This window comes from Vicugna pacos, chromosome 32, assembly GCF_048564905.1.
Source record: "Vicugna pacos chromosome 32, VicPac4, whole genome shotgun sequence".
NCBI lineage: Eukaryota > Metazoa > Chordata > Mammalia > Artiodactyla > Camelidae > Vicugna > Vicugna pacos.
In genome coordinates this window covers 12,154,853-12,175,052 of record NC_133018.1, presented here as the reverse complement: position 1 = coordinate 12,175,052, position 20,200 = coordinate 12,154,853, and the positions used below count along the sequence as shown (strand labels likewise).

The 20,200-nt window shown below is 49.1% G+C and overlaps 1 long non-coding RNA gene across 5 annotated transcripts in view; it reads right to left on the bottom strand.

The window, feature by feature from the left end:
• The window catches only part of LOC116276563 (uncharacterized), a 370,958-nt gene that overhangs the window by 208,408 nt on the left and 142,350 nt on the right, over positions 1-20,200 (bottom strand). For all 5 annotated transcript variants that reach the window (XR_012066340.1, XR_012066339.1, XR_012066342.1 and 2 more), the window contains exon 3: positions 10,691-10,790. This is a non-coding gene — a long non-coding RNA (uncharacterized lncRNA). The remainder of the gene's footprint in view (positions 1-10,690; positions 10,791-20,200) is intronic.

Genomic DNA, 20,200 nt, shown 5'->3' with positions numbered 1-20,200 from the left:
CACACACATATAGCGTAGACGCCCACAGCACGCACACGCACACGCACACACAGAGACACAACATCACATAAAGTTTGGCCTGTGAACTTCCATCCATTTAGTAAGTGTAATTTGTCTGTCCTGCAGTCTATGGTGAACCCCAAGTGCTCCATCAAAATCCTCCCGCCACAGCCTGGCCTAGACAACTCTGACACCTATTCGGGACTCCAGAAAAACACCCTCTCCAATGAATTTCTTAGAGTCAGCGGTCACCGTCTGGTCTTGGTTCCCTCCCCATCTCCTATTTACGCTTTCAAAGAATAGAAAGGAAAACAAGCGAGCCACAAGCAAGTGACCCACACCGAGAAAAGCACAGGGGCCAACAGGGCCCTGACCTTCCTGTGTAGGTAACAAATTGGATGCCGTGTTTGCGCCGGGCCCCGGAGGGAGGGAAGGAAGGGGGAAGCGGGGAGGAGGAGGGCATGGTGGGATGGAATTGGGGTGACAGGGGTCAGCAGACTTTGCTTTAGGCATCCACACAGCAACTCCGTCCACCCCTTCCCAGGAAACGGCCACTGCTGCAGGGCACGTAGAGGGTAGCAGCTGGAGGTCAGCGGAGGCCAAGGCGTGCGCACACAAGCGTGTGTTTGTGTGCTTGTGTGTGTGCATACGCAGCCACGGGCAGGGGGAGTCACTGAACAGGACGCTTTTAAGACATCTCCAAGGACCCTCTGACTCAGTCATCAGTTCTTAAACACATACGGTGTGATGGAATTCTTTTGTTTTTTTCCAGCTATACCAGAAGGCGGTGCCGTTTGGCCTTGAGGTGCATAGTTCCCGGAGCTAAACTCCCTGGGTTCAAATGTGACCTCTGCCACTTAACAGCCATGTGACTTTGGGAGCTCACGTAGCCTCCAGGTGCTCCCAGTTTCTATTTTGAAAGAAAGGAAGATGGTATTCATGACTTCCTCGTGTATTTTTGAGAACTCTGTCAGTTAATGTCCATAAAACACTTAGAAAAATAAGAACCAACTGTCCATGATTTGCTCAACAGACATACACAGAGGACCCTACCTATGATGTATTAATTTTCCTGAACATCTGCTTATGGGCAAAGCAATGTTCATTGTACGTACATTATATCATTTAATTCTCCCCCAAAGCCCCGGCAAGACAAATGCACTTTATCCCCATTTTACAGAAACGGAGGCTCGGGAGGCTGGGCCTCCTGCTGAGAGTTACCCCAGGGAGGAATAGCGGAACCAGCCATATCCACCTCATCCCAAAGCCCTGGTTGCTGATCAATTCACTATGGTCTCCAGTTTGCCCTTGGATTTCAAACACCGAGGTCAATGTCTCACACATGAATGAATGAATGGCTCCACCCTTTCCCCTCACTTAGAATTTCCACCTGAACCCTCCATCCAGAGACACATCTCTTCCCTCCTTCCTGCTCCCTGGTCCTCTCCCATCAGCCTCCATCTTCACCACTCAACCACCGTCCATCTCTCCTCCTGGCTTCCCCTCTGAATCAAGGCCCCAGATATTTCTCTGGCTCTGGAGGAAACTCATTCTTTCTGGTTTAATTTGCCCCGTCTGGCCTTAATTGCTTTGCCCTGTTGCAAGGAGAGACCTCCCATGGCGACAACCCTGAGGATGGGCTGCAGCCAGGTTGGGGGTCGGGGGGGGGGCGTAAGCCAGAGGACTGGGGAGGAAGTCGGGGTGAGCTGCTGAGTGGGGAGTGGATTAGTCAGAGGCCAACGGGGCAACCGAAGTCGGGGTTCTCTGAGCGGGCGGCTCCAGACCCGCCCTCGGCTGTGACGTTTACGATTGAATTTGGGCAGGAGCCTGTGTGTGGGGGCTGCGTCGGCCTCCCTCGCCTCTACCCTGAGTGTTTGGTCCTGCAGCTCATTAAGCAGTGACACTTAACACATCGTCAAACCGCTTTACAGGCCTAGGCCACACAGCTCCTGGCCCCTGGAGTCCCCAGGTAGTGGGGGACGATGACCTCCCAGCGCCTGGAGCTGGGACTCGGTGGACACCCAAGGCGATCAAAGCTCTCATGGGAGAACCAGAGCAAGAGCTGGATTAGGGCGCCAGGACCCTTGACCTTCCACCCTCAGCACCGATAAAAACTGAAGGTGTGCAGAGAACAGGGGGTCCGGGGCTGGTGTCACGGGACAAACATGGCATCTGATGTCATGTGAACAAGGCTCAAATCCGGACTTGTCACTTCCCAGCAGCTGTTGGACATCGGCAAGGTTTTTAACTTCTCTGACCCTCCATTTCCTCCGTGAGGCTCAGAACAGCCCCAGAGGGCAGCTGCAAGAAGCACTGGGGAACCTCAGACAAAGTGCTTAGCAGAGGGCGGGCGATAACCAGCGCTCATTTGAGTTATCTGCCGTTTTCCCACTCTCTGGGGAGCGAAGGGCCGAGTCGGATCAGGCTGACAATTCTGAGTTTCCTCCACCCAAGCTGTCTTCTAATATGACCAAAAATCACAATAAGGAAAGCAACAAAGGTGAGGAGAGTCCTGAGTTATTAGCAAGTGTCCACTGTGAACCGAGCTTTAAGTGTGCACATCGCCTCACTGTGCTTTCGCCACACTGTGAGACACTTACAGTCATTACTTTTGTTCTACAGACGGGGACGCTGAGGCTTAGATGGGAGAAGTCATTTGTCTGAGGTCTCCTGGTGGCAGAGCTGGGACGTAAACCTGGATCCGTAGACTGAGACCCAGTTCCTTCCGACATGAGCTAGGTCTCAGCAGGGCTGGGAGGAAGGAGCTGGGGGGATTCTCTGGCGCATCCGGGCTGGGGGGCAGGGCGTGTCCCCGGTCCACACCTCCTGCCCTGAGCTCTCTGAGAGGGCCATCGGAAGGGTCCCTGACTTCCAGCCATTCTTCCGGAGTCTCAAATATTTCCTAAATCTCCTGGAAATAGTCCTGGCCAAGAAGGGCCTGCTTTCACAGATGATGTGTAGTAATGAGACAGGGTTAATGCCTCATTAGGTCACGGTGCCATTTTGCATTTCATGGATATTCAGTAACACAGGCAACAACAAACAGATGAATTCCTGGGCCCCACGTTCCGTGGGGGCGGGAAGCACAAGACAAGGGCCCCCTGGACACAGGCACGGGATAAAAGCTGGTGCCTGGTTCTCAAGATGCGTGGAGGAGACGTCTAGCTCCAGGGGTTGGAATCTGGGGTCCCATCCTCCCTCCCACCTCTGAGCCCCTTTTTAGCATGTGGGTGAGTTTCCGGCTTCACGCTGTGAGAATGAACATTTTCCTCTGCCTGCCTCAAAAAAGTGAGTGTTTTTTTCTGTATGGATGCTGTATTTGTTTGCTAGGACCGGCAGAACAGGTTATCATACACCAAGTGGCTTAAGCAATAGAAACTTGTCGTCTCGGGGTTTTGGAGTCTAGAAGCCCGAGATTGGGGTGTTAACAGGGTTGGTTCCATCTGAGAGCAGTTTTGGGGGGGATCCCATTCACTCCTCTCTCCTAGCTTCTGGGGGTTTTCCAGCCAACTCTGGGGTTCCTTGTCTTCCAGACGCATTGCCCTGACCTCCGCGCCATGCGCACACGGCCTTCTCCCTGTGGGCATGTCTGCGTCCACACTGCCCCCTTTTTAAAGGACACCGGTCACCTTGGACTAGGGCCCACCCTCATGATCTCATTTTCACTTAATTGCCACTGTCAAGACCCTATCTTCAAATAAGGTCCCATTCTGAGGTCCTGGGAGTTAGGATTTCAACATAGGAATTTTGAGGTGACCGAGTTCAACTCACAGGTAGACACACGACAGCCAGCGGGGCAGGTCACCCACAGGAGCCCGAGAACCAGCAAGGTGACGGCAGACACGGACACACATCTGCTCCATTATCCATTCTGCTTTTTTCTTGCGACCAGAATCCCAATTCTGTCCAGCGCTTACTACGTCAAAGGATAAATGACTGAAGAGGAAATGTTCTTTGTCCTCATGGAGGGGAGACAGACAACGAGTGATAGTTTAGTAGATTTATAGAAAGGTAGACAGTACACAGTGGTTTTGAAAGTAAATATAAAGAGCAAAGCTGGATGCGCTGACTTGAATGGTGTTCCCCCAAATTCAGGCCCATCAGAATCTCAGAAGGTGACCTTTCAGAAGGAAGGTCTTCCCAGATGTAATCTGAGACCATACTGGATGACGGTAAGCCCTAAGCCAATGACTAGTGTCCTTATAAGCAGAGGAAAATGTGAACAGAGACACACAGAGGCACATGCAGAAGACCATGTGAAGACAGAGGCAGAGGTTGCAATAATGCATCTATAAGCCAAGGAACGCCATAGATTGTCTGGAACCACCAGAAGCTGGGAGAGAGGCATGGGGAAAGGGTTCTCCTCAAGTCTCCAGATGGAAACAACTCTGCCAACACCTTGACTCTGGGCTCCCGGCCTCCAGAATTGTGAGACTATACAGGTCAGTATTTTAAACGCCCCAGTCTGTGGTACTTTGTTACAGCAGCCGCCCACCGGAAGCTGATACATGGGTAGGGGAGACCAGGAATGAGAGGGGTGTTACAGGCTGGCCCAATAGGGAAGGTAACATTTAAACAAAGACATGATGGAGGGGAGGAGACCATGTGGGTGGCGGGGAAGAGCGTTCCATGTAGAGGGAACGGCCGGTACAAAGGGGCAGGAGGGGGACCCGGGAGGCCAGTGTGGCTGGAATGATATGAGAGAGGGAGTGAACAGAAAGGGACGAGGTCAGAAATGACACAGGAGCCAGATCTTGTAGGTCTTGCAGGCCACCATAAAGGATTTAGCTTTTACTCTGAGAGACACAGAGTGACATGGTCTGAGATTTCAGAAGGTGACATGATATGACTGCACTCCAAGCCAGATGGGCCATGATTAAACTAAAAGAGCGAACATGACAAACTGATCCTTCGCTTTCACAATCTTCCCCGCAGCTAGCCGAAGCTAAGAGATGACCAAGTAAAGACCAATAAGATATGAGTCCACGGAAGGAGGTGGCAGTCTCCAGGAAAATGTTTGCTTTTCTAATAATAAGGGACTGACAAGCCGACACAGCCCTTCTTCCATCCCTCTTCTTAACCTGCAACTTGGGTGTATGTCTGGTGCTTCAGCATCCATCTTACACCATGAGGCAACAACCTTGGTATAAAAAATATCAACCCATATGATGGGAATGTAAATTGGGGCAGCCCCTGTAGAAAACAGTATGGAAGTTTCTCAAAAAACTAAAAATAGAACCCATATGACCCAGCAATTCCACTCCTTGGTATATATCCAAACCAAAAAAAAAAAAAAACAAAAACAAAAAACAAAAACCACTAACTAGAAAAGATACATTCACCCCAACATTCACAGCAGCATTATTTACAATAGCCAAGATATGGAAGCAACTGAAGTGTCCATCAACAGATAAATGGATAAAGAAGATATACACAATGGAATATTACTCAGCCATAAAAAAGAACAAAACTTTGCCATTTGCAGCAACATGGATGGACTTGGAGGGCATTACGCTAAGAGAAATAAGTCAGACAGAGAAAGAGAAATACTGTATGATATATCATTTATATGCAGAATCTAAAAAATACAACAAATGTGAATACAACAAAAAAGAAACAGACTTGCAGGCCTAGAGAACAAACTAGTGGTTACCAGTGGGTAGGCAGGAGTGGGGAGAGGTAATACAGGGGCAAGGGAGTAAGAGGTATGAACTATTAGGTACAAAATAAGCTACAAGGATACACTGTACAATGTGAGAAATACAGCCAGTATTTTATAATTTTATAACTATAAGTGGAGAGTCGCTATAGTGTACACCTATAACTCATATAAAATTGTACAGCAATTATATGTCAATAAAAAAATCAACCCATAAAGCAAAGATAAAAAGAGCCTTACCTACACCAGCATCACCGAGCAGTTGCGCCAACATAAACCACCACCTGCCCTCTTATGTCTTGTGATGTAAAGGAAAGGTATGTTTAAGGAGCCACATATTAGGTTTCTTTTTACTTGCAGCTGAACACTCTCCTAATGGCTACAGCAGAAAACCAGACCTCAGAGAGTCAGTAACCAGAAGGTCATTTAGAAGCCAAGGGGATTTTTACTTGGGTCAATCTTTACTCCAATGCTCAAAAGACAAAGTCGAACAATTTCTGGGGAAAAGCTCTCATGGCGGGAAATGATGAAGCCGGTATAATGAAGTGTCATGAATGATCACTCAGACTTGAAAGGGAGTTCAGGATAAGAGGAAGCTGGGTGTAGGAGGAGCGATAATCACTATTTCCTTTCTCTGATAAGTGTGACCAAGCTCTGTGATAAATAGTCAATAGGAAAACAGAATCAGGCACTGAGATCTGACTGTCCCTTTGGGCACCTGCCGGAAAAGGTGAGATGCTCATCTCGTGTCTTCTCCAGTGCTGGACTACCTAAAACCAAAATGGGTTCCATTTCAGGGCCTCAGCAACTGGTTCTTAACAGGATTGGCTTTTGGACCCCTAGGTCAGTGTGATGAAATCTGTGGACCCAACACCTCAAGTCAAATCACAGACACACACACATAAAATGTTACATGATTTCAGGGGGTTCATGGGCTTCGGAAATACAAAGTCCACATCCGTCCAGCGGAACCTCTGGCAGGATGCTCTGAGGTCAAAGAGAGCAAAGTGGGGGGTGGGTATGGTTTGCGAAATAAGAAGGTAAGTTCAGCCTGGGGACCTAAGGAGTTGAAAGTTCAGTATTACCAGATGGCATGTTACCAGGACAACATCCAAGTCCAACCTGCTAGCTTGAGAGGGAATCTGCAGCTTCAAATCCAGACTCCTTTATTTCTTCCTGTATTCCTCTCTTCTTTTAGCCCCTCAAAGATTTCATGCATGTGCAAATACAGCAGCCTCTGTGCTAGGTGCCAAGGACATTAAAAAGAATAAGAACATATGTGTCCTCAAGGAGCTCACGGGCTAGAGAGACCGTCCAAGGTGGGAGGGACGGGGAAAGCCTGAGACGTAACGCGTTAGGTCACGTACCAGAGGACAGCGGGCCAGAGACAAGGAGTCTAGCCATAGGAGTGCGTGTCAGATTCAGTGACGACCGCGTGTAGCACAGAACAGGGAGGACACAATTCAGGCTGCAAAGGAGAAGTGAGGATGACAACCGTCTTTCCATTTCCAGCAGCAGCCCTCTCCTGTTTTCAGCCGATAATAATTCTGGTCAAAGTCAGCCCACTGTTTGAATCAGGAGAGGGTGTGACTCCAGGCCGGCCAATCAGACCATCCGGCGCTTCCGAGACCAGGGGCTGGTTCAGGAATGGTCGTGCGACTCAGGTCAGCTCCTTCAGGGCAGGTGAGGTGGAACTCTGGCACTTTGGTTTGGGCTTCTGGCAAAACAAACTGTTCTCTCTGAATGAACATGCGAGAACATGGGACTGGAGCCACCAGAGGAGCTGGTGTCCATGAGGAGATGGGACGTTTGAGAGCCAAGGAAACCAAAGGAAGGCAAAGGGAATGATGGACGAGCCTGTGTGAGACAAGCCAAGACAGAAACCACAGCTAGCTCCTGTCTTAGTTACCCGAACACATAAACATATATATATATGAACACACATACTAACATACTTATGTAGATACACATGTAAGTATATGTGTGTAGTATATGCACGTGAAGACAATTTTAATTGGGTTTTCTGTCACTTGTTATCACGAAAGTCCTGATGTAGTACCTTCACAAGGTCAAGTGGAAGGCCAGCGACTCAGAAAGGGATGCTCAGAAAGTAGGCAAGGGGATGGAGGAGTTACTCAGGAAGAGCACACAGAGAAACGAGGAATCATGCTTGCACAGATGTGCCATGGAAATAAACTGGATTCCTCGACAGAGGCAGAATGTAAGGGTCACTTACAACCAAACGATTCTAGTTGAAGACAGTGTTGCCACAGCCCTGTGCAGGTGAAGACTCGGGGTGCCAGGTGGATTCAAGTAATTGTTAAATATCTTACAATCAACCAACCAAGCTGAGCCAGTAAGAATACATTCCATGACTTCTACTGAAATAGTCTGAAGTGGGGGGAAACATATTCTTTTTCACTGCGGTTGCTGAATTGGATAAAAGCTTAGAATTACTGGCCAGCAACGTACCATCACATGGGAAGCCCCGCCTAACAATGGAGCTAATGTTGAGGGGGAAAAACCCAGTAATGAAATGTTATAGACCAAGTCCTGATAATGCTCCATTAGCCCCTGGATCTAACTATACCTGAAGCTGGTCCAAACTTAAAACTTTTCAATCAACAAAGTCAATTAGTTCTTACCCTCCTTGGCCACTACTGTGGATGGTGCATCCATATCTCCTTGGCAGTCACCTTTACATGCTGACAATTCTTTACAGAAAACAGCTGTGACTCTCTGCCTGAAGGTCCCTCCTCCAGCCCCTGGCCACAGGAGTAGCCTTGGCGTCGTGCAGGAAAAGCCAGGAAAGCCAGAGAGACAAAACTCCAGCAGCAGCCCTCAACCAATGACTGCAGGATTGAATGGATAACGTCCCCAGCTCCCTTGCCCCTCAGTTGAGATAACCTGAAAAGCTATTCTACGGTATCACCCAGAATTTGGAGCAAATATGTGACGCTCCATCCTTTCACACTACAACGAACTTGATAATGAATCGCCTTTATGAGCTTTCTTCTCCTCCCTGCCTCACGTTAACACCACGTAACCACGGTCTCCTGGGATCATCTCCCAAATAAACTATCTGTACTCATGCCTCTTTTCAATATCTGCTTCAAAATAAGGCCTGTATATTTGGGACTAAGTCCAAAATAAGACCCATACTCCGTTAATTTGTTTGTTTGTTTTTGTTATGTTTTTCAGTCTTAGGCCAGTGAGAACTCTGCTTCCATATCTCACACGCAACAGAGCCCTGGCTTAATATACCAGGTTATGAGCGAAATACCCCAAGCTCTTGAAGTCACTGGAACCATGTTCTGGGGATAAAAGGCCTCAACATCCTTATCATGGACAGAAACTTCTCCATTCACGGGAGAATCAGAGCAGGCATCCCTGATCCACGAAACCCAGTGAGCAGAGATGCCACACTCTTCCTTCTGAAGAGGGACTGGCGTGTTACCAGGGAACGGGGAGGTGCCTGGGTCTCCCCAGTGCGTGTCGACCAAGCCTGTGGAGAGCAGAAACCTTGGATCTTGTGAAAGGTCCCATTTTCTTTTCTCATAAATGTTGCAGGCTCCCTGCTCCATATATTGCTGCTAATAAATTATACCCCACCCCTCTTTTAAGGCCCTTTTGTTATAGCTCCGGCTCCCAGTTCCATTAACTCTCCATTACTCGAACACTTCATTATGACATGTTTTTTTGCAAGAGCAGGGCTCGTGACACCCTCAGCCTGACAGGAGGCAGAGATCAAAATGGCCCATTAAGTTCCTGTGGGCAATGCACTTTTTTTTTTCCCAGAGTTTATTTTCTGCAGCTTTTAAAATCATGGATTCAAGTGTTTCCCTTCTCTAGCAAATCCCCCAATCGCGCGCCGAGGACAGAGCCTGAGACAGAGGTTAGAGAGGCCTGAAATGCAACTGTTTCTTCACATCCTTTCAGTTCCCCTACCACAGGGGAAGGTTTAATCCTCCTCAAAGTGAGGCCACACTTTGGGGCCATTGGCTGAAATGTGCAACCCAGGCCATGGTGACTCACCCTTTGAAGCTCTAAGTGTTTGTCTCAAATGTACGATTGCAAGATGTCGAGTAGGAGGGGGTGGGCACTGGAAGGTTGGGAAAGATAATCCCTCAAGGGTCTTCCAAAGCCCCGGGTTGTCCAACGCTATGCTTCCAAGATGCCACCTTCTATTTTTTGTTTCTGGTGGCTGATTTGGGGAATGCAAGCCAAACCACAGGGAACAGAGCAATTTGCCAAATATAGAAGGAGCGACAGCACGGGCACAGGGCATTTGCACATGCCTTGTACATGAAATACACAGAAACCAGAGAAGCACAGACATCACTGGTCCACAGAAGTCTGTGCTCTATGTGCATTTACCCCATTCAATCTTCCCATCAACCCTAGGAAGTAAGAATTAATATTATACCCATTTTTCAGAAGGAGAAGTCAAGTCACAGAGAGATGTGACCCATCCAAGATCACACAGACATTTCAAGTCTGGCTGTGGCTTTGAGCAGCCTTCTCAAGATCACGTGCTTATAAACATATTGTTCTGCTCGCTCTTACATTTTCACTTAAGCAGAAACTGGAGCACACGAGTACCACCCTCATCAAGGGTTTTCACAAGCATCACACACCCATGACTTCACTGCCCGCACCTCAGATGCACTTTGCCTTTAGCCCAGCTGCAATGCTCTCCACTTCGGCAGCATAAAAATAAATCCTTTCATTCGGGCAATGCCTTGCCGTTTACAAAGCACTTTCATATACATTAACTCATCAGCGCTGAATTTGCTGACAGGGCCAAGACGAGAAATGGACAGGGAAGTGTAATACATCATTGGCCAAAATAATAATTTGGCCCTTCAGATAGAGAGGTTTCCATCCAAGGATAAATTACATCTTTTAGCCACATACAAGCAAGATCAATAGCCTTATCATCTTCATCCTGGAAGGGATCTTAGAGATAGCTATCTCCCGTAACAAAATGCCATAGGTGAGTGCCTAAAACAGTAGAAAGTTATTTCTTACCGTTCTGGAGGCTGGAGGGCTGAGATGAGGGTGGCGGCCTGATCAGGCTCCGGTGAGGGCTTTGCTTACGGCTTGCCTACAGCCACCTCCTCGCCACGTCCTGCCACAGCAGAGAGACAGAGAGAAAAAGAGAGGGCTCATGACCTCCTTCTAAACCTAATGACCCTCCAAAGGCCCCATCTCCAAACACCATGACACTGGGGGTCATGACTTCAGCGTATCTTTCATTTCGGGGGAAGGGGGGATGATACAATCCATTCCATAACATACTTGACCCATGTTCAACCCATAACTCAACAGAGATATGAAGACAGAGATGCAGTCAGTTTCTAACTCCAAAAGAAATGAGGGGGGATGAAATCATACAACCGATCAGACTGGCCACCGTGCAATCAACTAGCAGGTCACGGGGTTCCTGCTCACCCTACTTGACTGATCATTGAAGTCAGTGGTCATGATCGTACTTGCAACCAGTCCCTCTTTCCGACTTCCCCCACCCGCACCGGCCCCGAACACACACATGTCATTTTCCCCAAGCTTTCTCAAGAACTGGATCTGACAAGAGAAACCGGGAGGCTGCAGGGTCAGAGCTCAGCCACTTGGATGGTCCGAGGTACAGCTCATTTCAGTGGTTCTCTGTGCTGACCACCAAATGCCAAGGCAGGCCACGTTTGTACACAGCCCAAACTGACATGTCTTTGTCTAACTATTGTGGCGTGATTTTTTTTTTTTTGGATCAAATTAGCGGTTGCTTTTGGTGCCTTTGATCAGCGCGCTTCTGATCTCAATACTGCCCAAGCAACCGACCGGTTTGGTTCCTTCACACAAACAGCCGGTTAAAAATAAGTCAACCACGCCATCCATGTGGTATTGTGCAGGCGAAAGAAAATAACAAACCCCTGAATTTTACATGTGGCTTCTTTTTTCTCTCCCTCTCCCCTCGCGCAACCAGTTGTGTAGACACAACCTCAGAAGAATTGCCATCCTGGAGGGAAAAAAGACACACACACACGCACACACACGCATGCACGAACACAGGCTACAATTCCACCCAGGCATTCGTGAGATCTTGAAGTTTGCCCACAGTAAGCAAAAACCCGCTGCCTTCATGATGCACAACACGGTTCAGACCAGTAAGAATGTGTCTGTTCTATCAGCCTGGGCTGGGGCGATGAAGGGCGAACTTAATTGGGGGCATTAAATCAGACTGAAACCCGTTTCTCTCCCGGGAAGGGTCCAGCTTCTGAATTCTAGGATTCCTCAAACCTCAAAACTGAAATCACTGTTCTCTCAAGTCTCAGGGTGGCTGGATTCCAAGGTCCTCGCAGCCAAGGCCTAAAACGTGGCTTTGCTTTGGAGAATTCAAATGTGGCTTTGCTTTTAAGCATTTGGCCCCAGCGTGACGGGGATCTGGTGAATCACTTGGAAAATCGAAAACTGAAAGGTCTAGGAGGCCTGCACTTCCCACCCAGGCCCCACAGCAGACTGGCCTGAGCGGCCGGCCTGTCTATCCCGAGGGTGTCTGCCTGGCCTTCCAGATGCCTCCCTTTAGGGAGACAGGCATTGCCCACTTTTTGGGGGGCTCATAGGGCCTTTGAACTCCTTCTGTTTCCCCAGTGCAACCTTGAGACGAGGCCACAGCTGTTTATGTGCTTAACTTTACTTGAGATTTTTTTTTTTCCTGAGGCCCCATTCCTTGCTTGGCCCAATGAGGGGTACTAACCTCTCCAAACTTCCCAGCACCTCTCTGCACACGGGCCACGTACCCACTGTGAGAGTCCAGAACCCCGAGGAAATTAGAAGGCTGGCTGAGAAACGAGGGACACAAAGCTTTTACTAAAAATAAAATTAAATTAAAAATTCCAACGATGATTTTGGAAAAAAAAAAAAAAAACAACAAAACAGCTGCGGGCTTCCTGATCAAAATGTAGCCTTCTGGGGTTATTTCCAGGCCAGGCTGCCTGCCAAAGGCTGTGATGAATTCTAGGCTCCATATGGCGTGTCCCATATTACAGGGACTTGGCACCAATGCGTCCCAAACGCTAACCTGCAGTTCTAAGGCCTGCCCTCCTAGAGTGGTGGCTTGGTTAGTAAGGGTTGGATTCCAAGACCGTCCTAGACCAGGCTTCCTTCCTCTGTTTTTGAAGGAAGATGCAGACCTCTTACTTCTACTGGGGCCTGGTGAAACATCCTGAGCTTTGGGAGCCATGAGTTGCTGGGTTCAGATCCTCACTTTTTCACTTACTGGCAAAGAATATTCAAGCAAGAAAGTTAACTTCTCTGAACATCAGTTTCTGCATCTACAAAAGCACAATTATCGAGCGTAACCCATAGGGTTCCAGGAAGTTACAGACGATCTAATTAAAGTGGGCTGCTGCTGGAGCTGATACATACGAGGTCCTCACAACCTAGTACCTTTCCGCAGGACCACATCCCCTCCACTTTCTCCCAGCGGGACATGAAGCCAATTGTCGGTACCGAGTGCCTCGTGCTGGGTCTCCCGGGGGCCCACGGCAGCATCTGGGAAATCAAGGTTCCATTCAAGAAACATTCCTTAAGCATTCCTGTGTGTTGGGCCCCATTCAAGGCCCTGGGGCTACAGAGATGAGTCAGACGCAGTCCCTGTTCTCAGCGAATCACAGTGAGAAAGAGAAAGGCCAGTGTAACGCGGGGAATATCTGTGGGGGTGCGTGTTTGACAATCTCTTGATGTAGTTCTCTTCTCTAATTAATTCCGCTCCATCCCTTCTGCCATTAAGTCAAAGTCATAGAGAGACTGCCCCGAGTATGCGCAGGTGGTCCCCACCTAGAATAAAGAACTCAGTAGAGTAAAAGAGACTGGGGCATGCGGGGAGCCCTCGTTAGACAAGAAAGGGAAAGAGAAAGTTTGCTCAGTGCTGAGTGCTCAGAAGTGGGAGAGTCTTTGGTCAGCCCTCAGTAAGCACTCCACACCCTGCAGGAATCAGGGGAGGCAGAAACGTCCAGATGCTTTTGGGGGAGTCTAACCACATCTGGGATTTTGGCTCCAGTTCACTGCAATGGAGACTGAAAGCCACTCAAAGAGCATCCCCTTGCTGGTAGCCTCTGATTCCCCTGGGTCCAAACGTAGCATCTAAGGAATCTGAAAGTCCCCATGTGTCCCAGTAGGAAGTGGGAAGAGTCTGGAAAACCAGAAAAGAGGCCTGGGATCAGAAGAGGGCAGTGACAAGGGACAAGGCGCCCAGGGGACAGGTAAGGCCAGCCAACGACAGCAGAACAGAGCAAAGACCCAGCGGAAGCCGGTCGCCCTGTCACTACACCCAGAAGCTGCCTTGGAAGTGAGGCAGAGAAGCTGGGACATCTTGAGAAGGAAGACACAACCCTTGCCAGGAGTCTGAATTCTGAATTGGCTGGATGCTTACTAAAGAAATCATTGCCTGTAATTGGAAAATTTGAACTTTTTCTGCCATTCATGGAAATGGAGACTCAAGGGCAAAATGAAACCACTTCTCGAAAATGAAGAAATTTAAATTATTAAATTCATCGCAGCATGTGACACTGAACCCTCCTACACCTGAGTCCCTCACAATACACAGTGACAGGTGCCGCCATATGAGTAAATAAAGGGGGTAAGTGGGAGGAGCTTTTAACCCCGACTTGGGACATTTGCTCTAGGAAGGCCTCCTGGAGGAAAGGGAGATCCGAGCTCAGTCTTGAAGCACTCCTAGGAGTGGGAAGGAGAAGGGGCAGTTAAAGAGTGGGAGAGAATTCAAGCCAAGGAAAACAGTGTGGACGAAAGTTGAAACAGAAATACTTGCGAGGGAGACCAGTTGTTCCGTTTGAAATGGGTAGACCCAAAGTGCAATTTTTTCAATGCTAACTGATCACCTACTGTGAGCCAGGTGCACAGTAGGAGGACCCAGAGGATGCGCACATATGCCAAGGAAGGGAGGGTCTGGGCTGGGGTCTCAGGAGACCCCAGGACCCTCGAGAAATGGAATGGGAAAGCTGTGCTACCCAAAGTCACCTTGAACTCCAGGAATGGGGCAGGAATGCGCGATGGAGCATCTTACATCTCCATGTAGAATGCGTGGGTGCCCGGATGTGCATCGTGGTGGGCTGGGCTGACTGGACCAAGGAACATTCCTGTCTCTCAGAGCTGCCCCTGCTGACACAAACCATCTGTTAAACTCAGGAGCATTGGCTCCTTTCTCGATGACATCCTCCTCTTTCCTGGGTGGTACCCCTTGCCCACCAAGGCCTGGGTGTCTGCCAAGCCCTGCCTGCCACAGGACAGGCTCAGCCAACCCCACGCAGGCACAACTCATGCAGAGCCACCTGGGAGCTGAACTTCAGTCTCTCCTGTGAACACCTTTCTGCATCCAAGCCTATCCAGGCCCAGATATCGCTTAAGGGCACCACCCTTTATCCATCTAGAGCTGGGAAGCCATGGAACATTCTGACTTGGCCACTTTGATATCGTATTTCAACTCAAGAATTTAGATACGACTGAGAAATAACAGTAAAAATAACTCTTTTTTAAATTACTTTCATAAGCAATAAAATGCCTTTAATTGATCTTTGAGCCTCTAACCCGAATTGTCTACACTCCAGGAGTAGGGGTCAGGGATGAGGTGGCATTCAGGCAAGAAGTAAGATTAAGGTGAAGGGTGACGGGGGGTGACAGGTCTGAGAACTCATCATGGATGTGTCTCTTTCTGGCTGTGTGGCTTTGGGCAAGTCACGTAATCCCTCCATAAAATGAGGACTGGAATGCCCGATGCATAAGGTTACTGTGAAGGGTAAATACACAGCCACTTGGCCCCAGGCTTGACACACAGCTAGTGGGAACGATTACCACCAGCTAAGCTTGTTCCTTTCAAGAGCCACACACCACCTGAGCCTCCTCCCATCAAGAGGTGGATCCACGCCCTTCTCCCTTGCATCTGGGTAAACCTGTGGGTTCTTTGACCAGAAGAAGATGGCAGAAGTGATGCTGTCTGGTTTCCAAGGCTAGGTCACAAAAGGCCATGCAGCATCTGCCCGGTTTGCTAAGACACAGGAACGGCAGGTCACGAAGGCAGTATGACTGCCTGGGGGCCGCCATGTTGGGAGGAAGCCCAAGCCCCAGGGAAAGGCCGCGTGGGAGCCCGCTGACAGGAAGCCCCAGCAGAGCCCGGGCATCAGTCACGTGAGTGGAGGACACTCCAGGTGCTTCTAGCCCTCAGCGTCTAAGACTCTCCCCAGCTGAAACCTGGCCATCCCAGAGCAGTGACAGAACAGCCCTACTCTGCTCCATCCACCTCCTGACCCACAGAATCCATGGGCGTAATAAACGAGTTCTTACTGTGGGGGACACTAAGTTTAGGGTGGTTGATTAAGCAGCAAAAGATAAATGGGATTCCAGCCATCATCGTCACTGCCATCATGGCTCTTTGCTCTGGGCACCATTCGGCAGAGATGTCCATCTGATACGTTCTTACCTGCCAAGTGGTTGCACCGCGGTACAGTATCCAATCAGGAAGTAAGGACTCCCAAGCAAATACCAAGAGTTTCTTTCCCAATATCCACACGTTCACAGAGCCCACAAACAACTGATAAAATGGTAACTTCTGGGGTTGCAGCTGCCAACAAGTTCTTGCAGGACGTCTTTTTATAAGCTATTAGTGTAATAACAGGTTTTATAGATATCTGGGGCATATAATTATGACCGTATTGTGTGTCACCAGCTTACTGCCTGAACTTACTGCTCCATTAACAAGAATGCTGTGGATTTTACATTAGTTGTAATGGGGACTAATGACCACTTCTGAGCACTTTTTATCGGCAAAAGGACATCTTAGACCCAATTTTGTTTGCCTGTCAAGAAACAACAATATGAAGCCATGGAGATGACATAAAGGAGGAACCGAGTATTAGCTTTCTTTCCCCCTCTCCCAGGGCCTAGCACATAGTAGGTGTGTGTGTAGAAGTCACCAAAATGCGATGCTCAGATCTCCCTTCAAGACAGAATTTACCAGTCAGCTGCTAGCGGTGCCGGTAGCGGACAGCATCCAGCTGTAGTATTTTTGGACTCCATGCCACCTTTTAAGTCAAAGCCACATCCTTCCTGGCCTTCCTGGGAAGCCCCCATCTAAACACGGAGCAGGACCTGGCCATTTCTGCCCAGGGCAGGACTCCTCTGACGGACGAGCTTGGCCCTGGACCTCCCCTCCCTGTTGAGTTAGGGAAGACGTTCTCTGATCTTTCCTTGTGGTCCGAAGCTCTTCCTATCTAATCCCACTTCTTTCCTCCCTCACCTTTCACAGGCATCACCCTCCGATTAATCTCCCGCACTTCTCACTCCATCTTAGCATCTGCTTCCCATAAGGCTCAACAGACACCAGTGGGCTGCTCCTCAAGTTGAAATAGATTACCTAAGATGAATATCCATTTGGGGAGATAAAGCTGTGGGAAGAGAATCAAATGGCTTTGTCCAGATCCGGGGGATGTACTGCTGGTGGGTATAGAGTTAGATGCCACATGTCTCCTAAAATAACCATCTGTGCTGGGTTTGGGGTGTTGACATGGTTATTGATCTGCCCCTCTCAGCGTCTATTCATGTCTATAAAATTATATTGGGAGAGAAAAAGACTCCGGGGGAAGGAAGTAGTGACGCTCTGCAGCAATCACTGTTGGTGGCCTAGCCGGCATCCGTCTCCCCCGTTCTTCTCCCTAACAGGGTCTCAATTTCGTCCACGCGTCCGTCCCTCCTCCACACAGCTCACGTTTCTCAAGGGATGTCAGCACCACCCCCAGCTCCCCGGCTCAACCCCAAGAGTAGCTTGGTTCTACTCTGAGTGATTCCCTCGGGAATGGTCACCTGACCCACTGTGGACGATGTGAGGCAAGAAGAGGTTAACTGGGCGGGGGCTTCTAGGAGAGGCCTTTGATCTTCGAGTGGAGCTTCCAGCAGCAGTCCACTCCCTTGTTCCCCCGAGTAAGGCCACGTGCAGACACCAGAGCAGGCGCAACGGCCTTCCTGGCAGCTGAGAAAAATGCTGATTCGTGGAGAAGAGTGAGGCGGCTCCCAGGTAGACATTGCCAATGCATTTCCTTACAGTTCAAGCCTCTTCCCATTGAATTTTCTATAAGCATCTTACACCTTAACGGACAGAGAGATGCCTTCCTCCCCTGCTAAGCTGCAAAGACAGTGACAGTGTGTTCTGGAAGATTGGCGTGGGTTCTAGCAAGGCCAGGTGGTAGGAAAGCACGATCAGATCCAAAGGAGAACTTGCCACAGGGGAAGGGGAGGTGGTCAGGGCAGTTGCCCCAGCCTCAACCCCATGCCGAGGTCAGTGCTGACCCAGTGCTCTGGGTACCTGTGCAGCTGCGTCTGGAAACCTCTGATGCAGCCTCCGCGACAATTCAAAGATCTGTAATGTTGGGTGCCCCCGGGCTTCTACAGTGGATGCCTTTAAGTGGGACAAAAGGAAAGCAAACCTTTCCTCTCTCCCTAGAGAACGCAACCTTCCATATCAGGCTCCACCATGAGAAGCCAGAATGAAGCCCCGCGGTGACCAGCAGGCAGAGCTGAGGGTGGAGGGGGCGAGGTGGGGGTCAGAGGTGTCACAGCTCATATTTCCTCTCTCCTTCCCCCTGCAAGAGGTAAGAGGCAGAGAAGAGGAGAAAGCAACTCTGAGATTCTTCAGAGTATTTGGGGAGAGTTCCCCCAACCGTGCCATCAAACTGACAGGAGCTTGTTTCTGTCAGGAGAGGCTGGGTCATGCCAACCCCCACCCCCAGATTTCAGTAGCTTAACGTATCACCAAAATATCACCAAAAGATCTCTTTCTCAAAGTTCATATCCACTGTGGGTGGGTTCACTGTAGGATCTGATAGCAAAATCAAGGGAATGGATGATGCTGGGCAGGCAGTTCTCAACATCATTTGGAGATGACACCCTTTGCTCAAAGTCAATGACAACATGTTTAGCAAGCCTCCCATCCCTTCTTCTAAAACCCCAGATAAGTTCCTAAAGGAGAGCCTTTCTTGTGTAACCTACAGGCGGTAACCCCAGAATCTGAGTTTCCTCCACGTATGAGCTGCCTTGGGAATCGTCTGTTCCATCTTTGATGTGCCAAACACAAGGAAATTACGCAGATAAACCAGGAGAGAAGAGCAGGAGACCTGGAGACCGCTAGACCTGGAGTTCAAATCCCGTCCCCCCAGCTCACGATCAGTAAGATTTGACCAACTTACGATCGGTAAGATTTGGCCTTATCTCTCTGTCCCCCATTGCTCACCTGGACGGAAGGGGCGACTCAGAATACCACACCGATTTGTTGCAAGAACGGAAAGAGATCATTACGAAGCACTTAGCACCAAACCTGGCACGTGGTAAACTTTCAACTCATGGTAGCCATAACAAAGAGGAGAAAGGAAGAGGATGAGGAGGAGGGAAAAGGAGGAGGAGGAAGACAAGGATGAGGAGGAAAGGGAGGAGGAGGAGAGAAGAGGAAGAGAAGGAGAAAGATGGCCAATGTGGGATGTGGTTTTGTGCCAAATAACAAACCAGAGATTCAACTCAGAGAACTGGACTCCCATTGTGCCAAAAGTCTCCTGTATTCCTCTTGGACTGGCGTCTGTTTACTGAATTCCTCCGTGTTCCTATTCCTTTTTTTTTTTTTTTTTTTTTTTCTGAGAACAGCCATGCTGACCTCTCTGGTGGAGCAGCTCCGGGAAGGCTGTAGGGACACTTTCCACTTCTTAAAGGCCGGGGGGAGTCTTCGTGTCCTCATCTACTGCTGGAGTCTTGAAAGAGGTCTTCGGTATGAATGAATGAGTGAATGAGTGAGTGAATGAGCAAGTAAAGCTTTTGCCAGCCACGAAGCAGCCTTCAGCTGTTCAACAACAGCACAGCAATTAGGAACCTTTGGAGGGCCTGCTTCTTGCAAAATCCACCTCTTAGCCACAAGGAAGGAGGCCTGGGAGTTATTAGAGAGACTTGTTTGTTTGTTTTGCAAATGAAAATCAGAGTGTAGGAAGCTCTCTGCAGCCAGCTGCAGGGTTCAGTGTTAACCCCTTCAGCCTGGGGGGAGCCAGCGTCTGCTCTTCAGAATTACATCCTGAGGGGGATGGGCCCCAAGCCCTGGGCGAGTGGGGGACTGAATTTTCCGGAGACCTGGCTATGCCTTGAAGTAGCTCTGGGGTCTTCCGAAAAATCCCTCAATTTCTCTGCATACTAGTTTCTCTGCCTAAAAATCAGAAGATCAGGCCCCTTATGCTCCAAGCACCTCTCACTCTCTCTGCACCAACACCATAATCAGTTTGCCCTGGGGTGGAATGTCTTCTGGCTCAGAGTGAGGGTGGGGGTGGCACCTGTTGATGGTGTCTGTACCACACTAAGAGGTTTTCCTTCTCTATTTAATAATCATCGTAACAGTGATGTTAATAGTGATAACTATTTGTTGAACCTGTGCTGTGCGCCAGACACTGTCTTAAACCTTTACCTGGCTTCTGTTTTAATCCTCCCTATGACACCATGAAGTAG